Source organism: Cydia fagiglandana, chromosome 18 (assembly GCF_963556715.1).
Source record: "Cydia fagiglandana chromosome 18, ilCydFagi1.1, whole genome shotgun sequence".
NCBI classification, from domain to species: Eukaryota; Metazoa; Arthropoda; class Insecta; order Lepidoptera; family Tortricidae; genus Cydia; species Cydia fagiglandana.
In genome coordinates, this window is record NC_085949.1 from 2,546,155 (window position 1) to 2,557,604 (window position 11,450).

The following is an 11,450-nucleotide window of genomic DNA, read 5'->3' on the forward strand; positions in this document are numbered from 1 at the left end:
CCATATAAAAATTAGGTTAAATTTACTTTAGTATTAAGTTTTAGTTAAGTACTTACATTGCTATGTACCCTAACAGGGTTCATGTGAACACTAGCTGTAAAATGCTCTTTGTAAGACCTTATGTAACACATGATTATAAATGCAATAAATGAATTATGAATTATATTACTACCGATTACTCCCAGACCCGTGGTCTGACGTAATTCTTTTTTTAACATAATAATAACTGCAAACTAATCGACCAGGGTGTTTATTCAGTTTATAATTAGAAGGTATCTACTTCCTTAAAATACCGAAAGGAAATAATTATGATTGCATGACAGTATAGTAGTTTTAGACTGGTTCTGTAGTGTTTGACTCGCCGGCACTCAGTAACCGAATTACGCAGGTTTTTATGCAGGTGGTGGTGGCACGTGGCACGAGTGGTTTTACTTAACAATAGACAATAGGATTAGCTCGGGCTCAGTTACAAAACTACGAACTATAAAAGAAACCTAAAGCTACCGCTAGAAAACTAAGGCCCTAGCAAAAATTACAATCGTACATTGTAAACGCCATTCAAACGAAAATAAATAAAAATTGGGCTCGAGTAGATCGTGTCGAGTAGGCCGCATTTTTCTCGGAAACGTTCGTATCTGTCATGTTACTTCAGTCAACCTCAGTACTTTTTGTATCAAGACTGACTGGAATAGCAATACACGTTCGTATGTTTCCGTGAAAATACGAAGTCGGACCAAGAAAAGTCTGCAGCGGATTTGACAGCCCACGCAGTGCAAATTATATTTAAACGTCTTAATTTCACAGAAGTTTGACATTTAAAATAACCCTCGCACTGCGTGGGCTATCAAATCCGCTGCAGACTTTTCTTGGTTTGACTCTATGCACTACATCTGTATTAAAGAGATACAGCCTCGTCTATGGTCTGTTACTGATTGACATCACTAGGTTTGGTAATGGTCACGTCTATCTCATTCATTGGTGTGGCGTCTATGGTTTTGACTTTTGAACCAAGTGTCACATTTTGTGTTGGCTGGAACTTCTTTTAGGCTGGCTTGTTCTGGATAGTTGTTCACTATAAACAGAAGTATTAGATTAGTAGTTAGTACTTCGAGCAACGCCGAGAGCGGAGTCTGCATTCGCACTATTTCCCCTCTGCTGAAGCACATGTCCAACTGGGCATGCACACAAGCGCGGCTGTGACTCATCCGTACACAAAAAGAGATCGAGGTCTGCAAGATTTGTCTTTGACGTGTGTCATTTTCTATGTATGCGACTAAAAGTGCGACCGTGTGCACGTTTCCCCCCGCAAAAAATGGCAGAACGATTTGTACGGTAAGATACCGCTTGGGCTCCTCCCTTCCGACGTGTCGGAAGCCGGTGTTGCTCGAATTCGCTGGCAGTTTATCAAAAGCAAATAAGTTGATAATCTGCTTTTTTCCTCCTGAGGTATATTATTAACCTTTTCACTTGTTTGGCGCTGGCTCCGTATTTTCTCCATCTGTCCGCGGCTCCGCGGAACCCTCCATGGTTCTACCCTCCAAGGTTCTACCCTCTACGGTACTACCCTCCTCGGTTCTACCTTCTATGGTTCCACCCTCCATGGTAATGTTTCTACCAATGATGGATATCTCTCTAGGCTCATTCAGCGCAGTGATATTGACTGTAGTTCCGTCTATGGTGCGGTACTGATTGACTTCACAACGTTCAGTAACGTTCACGACTATGCCACTCACTGGTGTGGCGTCTATGGTTTTGAACCGTGTATCGCATTTTGTGTTGGCTGGATGTGATGATAGGGTAGCTTGTTCGGGGTGATTGTTGGCTGGATTGTCAACTTCTTTTAGGGTAGCTTGTTCGGGGTGATTGTTGGCTGGATTGTCAACTTCTTTTAGGGTAGCTTGTTCGGGGTGATTGTTGGCTGGATTGTCAACTTCATTTAGGGTAGCTTGTTCGGGATAGTTGTTCCCTATAAACAGAAGTATTAGATATTAATAGTTAGTACTTTGAAATGCGGGCGATGTTTGTGTAGAATACACAAATAACTTAAAATTACAAAATCACAAAAATCTTAACCTAAACTAACAAGTTAACAACTATTAACTAACACAAAAACTATTCACAAAATTCGCCCCGCGCCCCTCCAGATGCAAAAGAGCTCATCACGCTCGCCGCGTTGCCACGTTGAACCGCGCACAAATACACAAATAGGTAACATTGACACTAAGCAGACAGAGTAGGGACCGGTCCAGTATCCCCTTTGAGGGTTTTGGGGGGGGGGGGGGTATTCGTAAAACCGTTGCTAACCACTCGTAAACGCGTTTTAAACGCTTCATAATACGAGTAAGCTGAATACCCGTTCCTAAGTGCTAACCTACCTTATATTGCTAGTTTATGTTTAAAGTGAAGGACTTGGTGTCTAACGCGTTGCCCTTCCGTTTTAGCGGTATCTCTGAAAGGGAAACCTTCCTAGAGCTAAGTTAAAGAACGGGTAAGCAGTTCAAAGGAAAAGCCAATCGTTGGGGCTAGGTATTCGATAAACGACCAAGCCATTTATAGGCTTTTTTCGGGGAAGGGCTGGACGGATCCCTGGAACCCTTAACTACTAGGTATTTCTTTCTTATGTATTACCTGCCTTCGCCATCATAAGAGCAAATTTCTCCTCGATTCGTGCCGCTGAAAAAATTGAATCGTTATCGTGTGGTTATCGGAATACTGTTTCTTAAAATTCAACCAACTACGCACCGACCAATCATCAAGAGTTCATTATAAATGGTGGCAAAATAACTGGTTGTTTAACTGGTTGGCTGACGAAAATTAATGTATTTTCTTTCTTTCAAATAAACGTCAGATATTGCCACCATTACGAAACCAACAATACTAAAATCTTTTTCATTTCTCCTGTTCGGAAAGTTAACCTTTCATAAGCTGATAACCGGGTGGAAAATTGCATTTCCCACCCTAGGGTGGAAAGTATTTTTTTTTTACTTCGAGCAACGGCCAGCAGCAATATATATAAGCTCTCATATCAGCTACTGATGTATAGCATAATTATTTTCCGTCGTTTTTTCACGGAAACGTACGAACGTGTCTTGCTATTTCATCAGTCAGTCTCGCTACAAAAAGTATTGAGGTTGACTGAAGTAGCATGACAAATACGAACGTTTCCGATAAAATACGATGGAGAACAATTATGCACTAAATCTGTAGGTATTTGAAATTGTTACCATTTATTTTGTTCACGATCAAGTTCAAAATAAGGAGGCCGACAAAGATCAAGAGGCTCAAAATGCTGTACGCCCACCATGGAGGTTGTTCCATCTGAAAATAAAACCTCGACTAAAACCATACGAGCTTCCTAAGCAAGGGATTAGGGAAAACGGGTAAGTTAGTTATATTTTCGCAGAAAGAAAGTGTTGAAAAAGTAAATAAATCAGCGACCATCTAGCTATCTGAATATAATCATATATAGTTATTTTATTCACGCGAGATCTAAATCTGCTTACTGTACGTTCCTTACTTGAGGAAATAACTAGGTACTTAATTGATCGTATTTCTAGTCTAGTTTCTTTCTCCATGCTAACTAGATACTGGTGTTTATTTGTTGAGAACAATGTACCTGAGGTCAATGTGCTGAAGACTGTTAATTAGGTAAGACCTATAGTTCGTTTTTTTTAGCATTAGAAAGAACTCCACAGAAGCAAGCGTGCAGTTTTTATCAGGCTCTTTAATTGTTAATAATTATTGAATTATCTAATGTAGCATGGTCAATACATATAATTTACTTCAAATAATTACCGCTAGAAGTGCTGGATTTGGAACCACAAGCTTACTTCTGCGAAGTTCTTTCTAATGCTAAAAAAAACGGACTGTAGCTTTTCCATCGGTTCTAATTCTAACTATCCCTAGTCTCCCGGTACTGAGTTTGTATGGCGAGAACCGGGAATTCCCGGTTCCGGTACTGTGTTGGTATAGGAAACCAGTAGGTACCGGGAGCACCCCCTAGTTCTAACTCTTGTGTTTAAGCACATGCTCCACGTATCTAGAAGAGTGTCTGGGCGAAGTACGTAGGTACCTACTTTCCGATAGAGGAGATCCTTTGAAAATCGTGAGACCTTGCTAATAGATAGATCTGAATTCGAGATACAAGGCGAATACGAATATTCTCACGGAGACATTTTAGATAAACATCAATCATTACGTCACAGTGACATTTTTTTCTAGTGCTCAATAATATTCTGATTTTCACTCACAGAACCACAGACAACTGAAATTAGATGAGATTTTCGTGCAAGGTCACAAAACATACAGGGGGATTTTTATTTTTAACGTATATTATTTACTGCTAGAGTCTGTGTGAAATGAGAAGAGTCGTGAAATGTATGGGGCCCAATACATTCCACGACTCTTCTCTTTCCGAACAGTCTCTAATATAAGTACGCCGTAAGACGATCAGATAAAGTATTTGCTGACTGTATGAGTACCGTGAATATAGCCAACTTTGCCCGCTTTTTTCGAAAAAACACGATTTTGTCAAAAAAATATATGACATCGCATGACTTTTTTTTGCTCAGCACGTCTATCGTCAACCGCGTCAGTTTAATCGAAGAAAAACATTTTAAATCCTATTTTTATTTACTTTTTTGGCGTTTTAGAGGGCGGGCAAAGTTATCCGGGGTTGTGGCCAACATTGCCCACGTCAATTTGGGGCTGAAATACAGCTCTTATGATGATGATGTCTAAGAATCACAAAAAGTTTTTGAGAAATCCTACCATTCCCTGTTAATAACTTATCGATAAGTATATAAACTTTTGAATAAATCGGGTGGGCAATGTTGCTTACCCGTTTTTGCCCTTTTCCATACAAGACTTACCGAAGCATTTTACAAATGCTAGGGTTGTCACTTTTATTTATTTATTTATTTATTTATTTATTTATAGCCTTGTATCAGAATATGTGACTTATCGTTTGTTTAATTATTTTCCATTGTTAATTATAATTATTCCGTGTGCCCTTTGGCAAAGGCCTCCCCCAACACTTTCCAATCTTCTCTCTTCTGTGCCAGTCTGTTCCAGGTTTTGCCAGCTGTTTTTACCAGATCATCCTCCCATCCTCTGAAAGGTTTTCTTCTCTTTCTCTTGCCCTCTCTTGGGTACCATTGTGTTGCTGATTTATTCCATTTGTCTTCTCCTCTAATTACATGGCCCGCCCATTTCCACTTAAGTGTTCTTAGTTTTTGCACCACATCTTGGGTCTTTGTAGTCTTGTCTTGTAGTCTTGTGTTGTCTTTCCTGATTATGTTGTGGTTGATTTTATCTATTTTCCTCTTTCCCATCATGCTACGTTCCATGCTTCGTTGGCAAGTACGAAGTTTGGTTTGTTGTGATTTGGTGAGCGCCCAAGTCTGGCATCCGTATGTTACGAGCCCCGATGCACATGTTTTCGTCTAGTGAGACCATTTTTTGAGGTTCTCGCGTTTGTTCAAAAATAATGTTTTTGTTTAAAAATTACTAATATTTAATGCTTATACTAATGTAATTTAATTTTATATGGTAATACTCTGCAATAACTAAATCCAAATACAAGAAATGCCGTTCGTACTGAAAGAAAAAAATAATGATTTTTTATTTTTTTATTGACGGGTAGGATTATGTGTGTGAAAAGTGTAGGATTATGTGTGTTATATGTGAAAAGGGCTATTACTAGGGAAAGCAACAGGGCTCTGCCAATGTACTGACAATTTTGTTTCGAGCCCATGCATGCAGCAGTGCTGTAGGAGAGGACAATATCATTTGGACAACGTTTTTGAAAAGTCCTTTTTTTCAGCAATAAAAGTCTTATGCAATTTTATTATACGATCAAAATAAACTACATTAAACATTGCTATTATGGTTCCCATTACTGGGTCATTTTATGTTCATGTAAAATTTATTAAAATAAACAAAAATATTGCGTGGAACTAGACGAAATAATTTGCATCGGGGCTCGTAGAATAGGAAGTATGCAGGTATTAAATAGTTTTCCTTTAACTAAGATGTTCATTGTTTTGTTTTTCATTATTTCTCTGAACGACCAGTATCTCTTCCAAGCATGACCTATACGTGTCTCAATTTCTGTACTTGACATATTGTCTATTTTAATTATTTGGCCTAAATATGTATAGTCGTCCACATAGTCAATGGGAATGTTGTTCACTGTAATTGGTTCTTTCTCTCTGTTAGTCATTGCCTTGGTTTTGGATGCGTTCATGTTTAAGCCCACCTCTTTGCTTTGTGTATCAAGGTCTGTTAGCATTTTTTGGAGCTCATGAGAGGATTTTGCAAATAAGATAATGTCGTCAGCGAATCTCAAGTTTGTAAGGTACTCGCCATTTATTCTTAGGCCACAGCCTTCCCATTTGAAACGTCTGAAGACATCCTCAAGCACTGCGGTGAATAGTTTCTGTGAGAGTGGATCTCCTTGTCATACGCCCTTTTTGTCATTGTCAAAAGTGACAATCCTAAGCCGTTTTTGGTGGCGGGCAATGTTGGCATCCATAGATCTGTAAATCACCGGAACATTGCCCGCCGCCAAAACTTTTGTGTCTTTAGGACTTTTTAGATTAAACCTCAATGGACGTAATCTATGCGTCATGTTTTATAACTGAAACCCAGAAATATTTGTCAAAGAGTTCTCAATTTTTTTCTACATGCATTCATTTTATAACAATTTTTTGCCCGCCGAAATATACGCTATAAGTATTTGACAACTCGCTGAAAATTCCCAAGTCAAGTTGTGCACATGTTTGGTGTATAGTTTTGTCACAAATTTAACCTATTTACTGCTAAAAATAGCAGGGTAAGCCATAAGTATTTTAATTTTTTCTACATTAACGAATTTGCTTAAAATTTTCGTTTTGGGCAAAGTTTCCCCTGGTGGCAAAGTTGGCTATATTCACTGACATTACATGAAAATGGTTCTAAATTTCTAATTTTGTACGGGTTGAAATACGAGGATCTCACAGTTACATTCTTTTTATCACTCAAATATAATTCAATAAAGCTACATCTTGATGAAATCGCTAATAAAAGTGAACTCTAGTACTGGTGAATAAAACTCAAAATATCATGACCAAATATTTAGATGCGAGGTCTGCAAGGTAACTTTACAATTTTTATTTGAATTTTAAACAATTAACCCTACATAAATTTCGAGTTTTAAACAAGCTCACCTCACTGACCAGCAATTTCGGAATTAAAGTTTTTCAATAGAAAGGACGATGGGTCAATTATACATAGTGCTGCAGACATTTTGGACTAGTCATTGAGTTTTCACTTCTGTCAGCACTCCCGGAGTGCAACCTGTTGTTTTTTTATCATTTTGTAAAGATAACCGAATTTTGGCATAGTAATCATGCTGCATGCAATGTGGCCGAACGTTCGGTTTGTTTCAGTTTCGGTAAGAATTCAGTTTCGGTCGGACACTAAAGGAAATTAAAGTTTTCAACGGCAGTACAACAAAGTCTTTAATTTAGCTGACAATTGTGACGTTTTTAACTACAAGGTACCACATTTTCAGTTGTCGATAAGGTGGATTTTAAATTGGATCTATATGGAAATAGCGCCTTATTGACAACCGACAATTGATAACAATGATAACCTACCCTTTGAAATTGGCACAATTTTTATCTCGTCATTACTCGAATCGTGTAAGCCACGAGCTAATTGCTCGACCAAATCGCGATTAACATTATAATTTTGTCGTATCTAATCGTTTTGTCGCGCCTGACAAAACTTCGATACGTAAGCCTTTGTTTTTAGACGGTTCTGTGGTAAGATTGATTGCTCTGTTCCGACTTGTGACCTCTTTTACATAGTGCGACTTTGCAATGGAATGCTAATCGTAACCGCACAGTCAAACTGAGGGCCAGAGAGAGAAATTTCGTTATCTGCCTCTCTATCACCCTTGTATATATATATTCTAGCGATAGAGGTATATATAATGAAATTTCTATTTTATGAATATTGGAAAGATCATTCCGGGCTGGCGTAGTGGTCAGGGCCGGATTAACCCTAAGTCAAAGTAGGCAACTGCCTAGGGGCCCCGCCTCGGCTAGGGGGCCCCGGCGGCTCAGCGCGCACCAAATAAAATTTTGTTCCATAGGGTCAAAATTCATGAGTAAATTTTTATTCTTATAATAATGATTAATGAGTATGCTTTATTATTGTTTATTTTCCATCCATTCTTTAAATTAATGAAATATTGTAATAAAATTTAAGCAATACGTTACATTTTACAGGGCGTATTCTGCGTACCTGTTGTAAAGTTGTAATAATAGGGGTTTTCAGGAAAAATGGTTTACTTTTTTTCGAAAAACCAACAACTTTTGGGTTATTTCGACTCAGAATCACGATGACTATTGATAAAAACAAAGAAAAAGAAGAACGTGTGCCCAGTTTTTCATAGGAATGCTTGACATTCAGTCCTTCACCTTCACTTTTTACCTTAATTTACCATTGGTTTGTGATCCACATCTTCTCTACTTCAGCTTAGCCTTTGGCCTCGCTGTGCCAAGCTCGTCCTGCGGTCTCGCTTTTTAATACAATGGACATTGGTTCGTGTCTGTGCTCAACTATTTATCCTGAAGCCTGATGAAGCACGGCTTTGACTTCGCATGAAAGCTCGCCTCGCTGGGGCATTTCGGACTTTTAGGCCCAGATGAAGATCGATACCCGGCCTTTTAACAAGCTTTCACAATATTTTTAACAAAAAATTTCGCGCTCGCTGCGCTCGCGTTTATTTTTGCTTCTTTACGATAGCTTACGCAGTCCAAGTGTTGTTTATACGTGTTAAGTTTACACGTTTAAAATAACACTTGCACTGCGAGTGCTATCAAAATTGTTGCAGGCTTATCTTGGTCTAACTCTAGTAATTTAAGTAATTTTAACATATGGAAATTCTTCATTATTAGGTTTATTCTAATCATGTGACTCGGCGTTTGGTCTTATGGTCTGACAATCGCTGTTCAGCCTCGCAAAATATTAACTATTGAGAAAATCAACTTTGCGACACTAGTTGAGCTTAGCCTTTAGCCTCGCTTAAAATTTGATATTAGAGGTAGATAGGAAAGTGACGCTGAAGCTCACATCTTTGGTATTCCACTGGGAATTGGCCTTAAGCCTAAAGGGCTCTCCCCACACTTGACACGACGCGGAATCGGCAAAAACCGATAGAATAAAGCTTTCTGTCCACGCAATAAGAGCGAAAAAGACATCGTTCGATTTGGATCAGCTCGACCGACGCCTGAAGATTGAAATTAAAAACGCAAAATTATTTCCCTGTACTGAATATGCTGTGTGTAGAATTGACTGTAGGGGGCCCCGAGCCTCGGACTGCCTAGGGGCCCCGACATGCTTAATCCGGCCCTTGTAGTGGTGACATATTCGCGGCGCGCTCATTCTTTCTTCCGTCCATTAGAATGTGCTTCAGTGCAGTGCAGTGCTTCAGAATCTTCTTAAGCGGGTTTTACCGTAATAGGAACTGCTTGCCGCTGTTATGTCTGTAATAACCTTTAATTTTAATTTTTGAACGCAGTCATTGCCAACACCAACGTTTTCGTAGCGCTACGCTCGTAGCCGATCCCAGCTTTTTCCCGCTTTGTAAAGGAACACCACGAACAGAGAACCCGCCCACTCACTTCCGGGCACTCACGGCGTCACGGCCCAATTCGAACTTTAAGATACGTCAGTTAATAGATCTAGAAACGATATGGATTCGAACTAACGTTACTTTTGACACTGACACATCTAATCCATATCGTTTCTAGATCTAATAATTGAAGTATGTATCTTAGGGCCACTCGCACCATCCCAGTAGCCCGGGCTTAACCTATTAAACCTAGAGCACAGACAAAACATTCTCCAGACTGAGCATAGTCGCGCTACCCCCTCTGCCACGCATACGGTAATTTTACTCCATGTTCGAGTCGAAAGTGTCTTTGTGTGACGTCCGTGTCTTTGGACGGACCAATCACGGCACGGGACTTCGCTCACCTCGTCCCGCGCACCCCCGCATTTTAGGCATCATCGGTTGCATGAAATAATTGCTCTAAACTCGGTCTAGAGGATTCCAAGTCTATGACCTAGAGTTACCATGGTTACCAGTACAATTTGATACTGAGTTAACGGTTTAACCGGTTAACCCCGGGTTAGTGGGATGGTGCAAGTGGCGCTAGAAGTTCGAATCGGGCAGACAATGTGTTAAGTTTATAATAGTGGTGTTAAGCTATCTGCGGTCGTGTCGTACCCGCCTCGAAAGGAGTAAAAGCGAGTCGGTGTAGCGCGTAGTCGCTACGAACAGTGTACCCGACTGTCAAGTTCTGGGCCCTGAATGTTTTAAGCTATCTGCGGTCGTGTCGTACCCGCCTCGAAAGGAGTAAAAGCGAGTCGGTGTAGCGCGTAGTCGCTACGAACAGTGTACCCGACTGTCAAGTTCTGGGCCCTGAATGTTTTAAGCTATCTGCGGTCGTGTCGTACCCGCCTCGTATGGAGTAAATCGCCCACAAGCGAGTCGGTGTTAATTAATTTGTATTTCATAACCGACCGGGCAGTTGATGAATTGTGAGAGGAAACTCGGCGTGATGAATAGAGAGCTCCGAGGATCGATACCATGCTGATGGATCGACAATGTATCGCTTTATAATTACAGTTCAATAAAGATAAATGTAAATGTAATAAATTATAAACCGTAATTCATGTTATACCGGGTATGGCCTGTAACACGAGCAAATAATTAAAACATAGATTGTATAGGTACTCCTCAAACGGTGACACTTTTGTTCAACAACTTTTAAAAATTATGAAGTATTTAGACTCGCTATTTTTCATACAAAATAAATATTATCTTCAATGGACGCCATCGCCACGCCATATCACTGTGATTGACGTTGCTTGTCAAGCTTTAAATATAACAAAATACGCAATACATTGCGTCTTGGAATAAACTTTAAAGTGTATTAAAAATCAAAACACAAGTTATTTTTAAAAGTCGTTGAACAAACATTGGTCAGTACCAGGAGTACTACCTACAGTTAAATTTTTTGCTCATACTACAGGCCACACCCGGTATATACAGTAGGTATGTAACTGAACGAAAAGCAATTACTCAAACTCGTTAATGTTTAGGTAAAACTAAGCAACTTTTACTATGGGACCAACCCCGAAATTGCAAAAAAATTGACCCATAGGAAATTTCAACATCAGACCAGCAAAATATATGAAACATCCAATTTTTTCCGCGTTTTCGGGGTTCGTCCCATAGTAAAACTTGCTCAACTCAGTATGACCTAAACATTAACGGGTTTGAGCAATTGGTTTTCGTTCAGTTACATACTCTATACGAAAGGAGAAGTGACCAAGGCCTCCAGTAAGGATGGAATCGAACCTGCGTGCTCTGCAATTGAAGCAGATGCCTA